The sequence below is a fragment of the Sinocyclocheilus rhinocerous genome, unplaced genomic scaffold, assembly GCF_001515625.1.
Source record: "Sinocyclocheilus rhinocerous isolate Xijiao unplaced genomic scaffold, SAMN03320098_v1.1 scaffold691, whole genome shotgun sequence".
Classification (NCBI taxonomy): domain Eukaryota; kingdom Metazoa; phylum Chordata; class Actinopteri; order Cypriniformes; family Cyprinidae; genus Sinocyclocheilus; species Sinocyclocheilus rhinocerous.
In genome coordinates this window covers 476,638-481,393 of record NW_015656606.1, presented here as the reverse complement: position 1 = coordinate 481,393, position 4,756 = coordinate 476,638, and the positions used below count along the sequence as shown (strand labels likewise).

The 4,756-nt window shown below is 36.5% G+C and overlaps 1 pseudogene; it reads right to left on the bottom strand.

Annotated features, from left to right (window-relative positions):
• The window catches only part of LOC107720474 (uncharacterized), a 9,245-nt pseudogene that overhangs the window by 2,442 nt on the left and 2,047 nt on the right, over positions 1 to 4,756 (bottom strand).

The window sequence follows — 4,756 nt, the reverse complement described above, 5'->3', positions numbered from 1 at the left end:
CTGCACTCGCCTATCAAGTCTTGTCCCGCGCCGCACTCTGTTGCGTCTGGTCTTGCGGGAGAGCAGGTCTCTAATCCACTGGCACTTGACTCGACAGTGCGTGAGCTACATCCTTTTTACAATCTAGATTATAAATCACTGCATTCTGTCAGCAATGTAACGTGGCAGTAACGTATAGAGACCTCGGCTTGTAACTATATTCTAATTATTATTTTGAAAATTATAACGCGTTAAATTACTCCGTTACTAAAAACGTAATCAAATTACTGCCCAACACTGCAGGTCAGTCAACCCAGGGGTTTTTGTGCACTGTAACTTTGACAACTTTTATCTGCACGAGAGAGTAAAATGGCTTGCATCGACTAACTTTGTCCGTCTCATCATTGCACGAACATTAATTAACAAGCTGTTATGCTGCTGCTGGGACTGATGAAGTGGAGAAGTAACAGCAGTTATCAAATGACTAAATTATGATATTTGCTCAGGTGGGTGCTGGGGTCTTATCTATCGGATTGCAACGTATATCCATTTAGTTAATTAAACATTACACATAGTGCGCTTTTAATTAGAGTTAAGCTGGTCGGCATGGTAGCCAAGGCTCACATAGATAGTAATGCATGCGGTTCACATGGCTCTTCGGAGCAGCAGCAGTACATATGTGGTTGACGATAGATCTGCTTGTTGGGGGGTGTTTTGTTCTTGTTTTGGCTTGTATTGTCCCTTCTATGTCTCCTGCTTTGTGGAGGGTTATTTCATGTATGCCATATTTGCAGCAGCAATATTTCTTACATGCTCACAGCAGCATGTTGTAGATGTATTGGCAGTAGCAAGTCTCGGTACTTGCTCTGCCGCAGCAGCAGCAGCAGCAACGTAGCAGATCTATTCTGCCAAAACCAAATACATTAACATTGTCATGTACATTACCAGGCCAATCCCTCCGAGAGTTGTCATGACAGAAATAAGAATATATCAGAGAGACTCACACTGGGTTGCTGAAAACATCTGAAGAGTCGTTTCCAATCCGAATCTCTGCCTCATTTATCCTGCTTTCACAGCAGTCGAGTCTGTTAGGGATGGTCACTCTGTTCACGCTGTACGACTTCAGCAGATCCAGCTTCCACCATGGGTCACTCTGTAACTCTGTATGAGTACAGGTGTTGCTTTTCCCATCCAGAGCATAGTGGCCATGCATGTTCTGAAGTGATGTTGACTGATTGGCTGTGCCCCATCCTGCTATGTTCACTGGAATATGATCAAGAGAATACCTTATTTATGTATACAGTGACAATTATTTATTTCTATTCCGACTGGAATTTAACATATAATAATATGGTATCAACATTAATATTACGAGTTTCTGTGAAGCTGCTTTGAAATAATGCATATAGTGAAAAGCACTATACAAATCAAACTGGAATGATTATAGGTGTAGAGTGTTTTACATTTATAACAATATGTCATCAAACAAATGGAAAATAATAAAAGAGAGAAAAAAGACCACAAATATACGCTGGTATAAAACACTGGCAAATGGTGCTGGATCTGCATATTTCTCTCCTGATTCAGACGAGACGACTTTTGCCACTGGAGGAAGCGTTATTATGGATTCATATTTTTTACATTTAAAACATCTTAATGATTAATGCATTTCTTCTCGCTTCACAAGACGTTAATCGATGGACTGGAGTGCTGTGGATTACTTGTGGATTATTGTGATGTTTTTATCAGCTGTTTGGACTCTCATTCTGACGGCACCCATTCACTGCACAGCATCCATTGCTGAGACACTGATGAATTTCTCAATTTCTTCAAATCTGTTCCTATATGAACAAACTAACTCATTTACATCTTGGATGGCCTGAGGGCATCAACTAAATGTTAGTGCAAACTGCAGCTCCATTATTTGAATTAATTTATTTTAGATAAACCTTAAATGGACGTAAAAACCAAATGAACTGTGGATGTTTTACATGTTTCATCCCGACTATCTGTGCACATAAGTTAAGACACAGTCAAATATTTAGTCAAAGTATAGGTAGATTGTTTAAAATACACTTATGACTGTAAACAGGAGTGTGTATGGCTGATATAAAAAATTGATAGTCCTTTGTTAATGAATATTAAAACACACTATATCTAAATATATGGTAAGTCTGCTGTAGATAAAATCAGAGGCGGACTTACCCATTAGGCAAAGTTAGGCAACCGCCTTGGGCCCCCAAAATCCAAGGGCCCCCTAAAATGCTTTTCATCTACGAGCTGTGCATTAAGCGCGGACACACGAACGGTTGCTGTTTACAGTGTTTATCACCACAACAACCGTCTGCGTGTCCGAGTTAAACACACTTCTCGTGTATCCTGCTTGTAGCAAATGAAAATATCATGTATCTGAAGCTATAATTAAATATTGAGCAACAGGGCATATTATATGTTTATTGTTTTAAATTCTGCTACTTATTCATAAGAACCCAAGTATAGAACGCATACGCAGTTACTTGTTTGGTTGATATAATCCTTAGGTGTGTAAATGTATAACTTCCTTCATTATTTTTTTATTTTTTTTCATTTTCATTTAAATTTGTAGTTAAAATAACTAAAAGTGTATTTTAAAGTTTAGAATTAGACAGCCTTTGGCACACAGGCGTACGCTGGTAACTCATCACAGCCATCAGTGGAATTTCCTCCTCAATATAGGCTATATTTTTTCACACTGTTCTCATTCACACTAATTCAAGTTTTTACATGAATGAATCTCTGAAGGGAACCGACTGTCTTCAGAAAAGTTTCAATGGCATTTTCATTTTATCTGATTACGTAGCGTTAATGAGCAGCGCTGCTTTGTTTACAGTCGTTACCGGGGAAACCGCTGTATTTCTGATGTTCCAAAAGTGCCTCCTGCTGACAGAGAATCAATGTACATTTTCAATAATCCCGTCTGCAGTTTTTGTTCAGACCAATGCGAAAATCCACCCTCTTAACCCTGTTTTAAATTAATATCATAACTTATACTTCTGACTCTCTTTTCTTAAAAAATGGTTTAAAGGCTCAATTGTGATTTTATAATTTATTTAGTTTTTGTGAACACTGTAAATCAATTGCTATTTCGTGGTCTACAACATGAAAGAAAGCAATTATAATATGTACATGAACAAATTTAGAAACATTGGACACAACTGTGGGGCACCATTATGCAGCAGCAAGCATCACAACAAAAAAGGAACCTCAAGGCTAAATTTGTAAATGTGCGCAAATACATAGGGCCCCATTCATATATTTTGCCTGGGGCCCCCAAATCAATAAATCTGCCCCTGGATAAAATATACTGTTTGAATGAAGATAATAAGTGTTTGCGGTTAGATTGGTTAGATCACAATGGATTAAATTAGACACTAATAGTGTTTAACTCAGGAAATCTAACCTTCTGTTCCATTCGCCTTCATTTGAACTGAAAAAAAACCTAAAAGAAATGAGAAATCATTTTGTTAAATGATTTATGCTTAAAACTATAAGGAAACACTCTCAGAAAAAGGTACGAAAGCTGTCACTGGGGTGGTCCCTTTTCAGAAGGTTCAAATGAAGAGTTCAGATGCAAAAGCCTCTTAAGTGCCATCTGCAATTTTCATCTAAAATGAGCATTTTTATCAGGTTGCTTTGTTTAGGTTCAGTACTTTTACTCTAATGGCAATGTATAGGTCCTTTTCTATGCAATTAAAGTGAAATAACTGAACATGAATATAGGGGCCTGATAAAAATGCTCATTTTAGAAGAAAATTTCAGACGGCATTTAGAGGCTTTTGCATCTGAACTCTTCAAATATGTTTACTATAAAAGTACTAAAATGTACACTTTAAGGCACTAATGTGTACCTTTATGGTACTTGCATGCACCCTTTGGGGTAAATAAGGTACTGATGTGTACCTTTTGAAAGGGTACTGCTAGTGACAACTTTTGTACCTTTTTCTGAGAGTGTAAGGTAAGAAAAATAAAACTTGCACAGTAGTAAAAGAAAAAAGTTGGAATCACTATAAGATATTAGACACACTGAAGTTGTTTGTGAGTTTTACTTACATAGTAAAAGCGACAGACTCCTGTAGAAAACCCTCATGTTGATATCAAGCGCTTCTTGATTTGTTCTGCTTTCAACTGGGGATGTTTCAATGAATGATTACAGAGAGAGAGAGAGAGAGAGAGAGAGAGAGAGGGAGGGATGAGAGACACATTAGTTTAACTTTGCATACCACTTCTGTCAGTCTGTCAGAGGATGCGTCATTTAAATTATATGATAATTTCCACATTTAAGTTTAAAATGACCTAATGTCCCATCATGAAGTAATTCTAAGATTTTTTAGGATTTAAAAAAAAAAAAATCCATGCAGACTGTTGAAAGAAATCGTGATTACGATTAAAATAAGATTTATTGCGCAGCCATTTGAGTTTCCAGAACTCTTAATAATAAGATTTAATAATATTTAAATCTTACTATTACAATATTAAATAATTTCTAAGTGAATCATTTGACCTTTTACACAGCGTAGCTACTTAAAGGCACATTGTATGCTGTTATGAAATGACAATAACATTTTTTTTACTGATGATATTTTATTTAAAGTGACTTTTAAATGAGGAATTCATCATAATGCATCAGTGCATGCAATTTCCAAGCAATATTTGCAGTACAAAACGGCATGTTTAAAGTACAAGCTGGATCAGTGTTTTATTATTATTGTGGTGTGTGTGTATATATATATATATATAT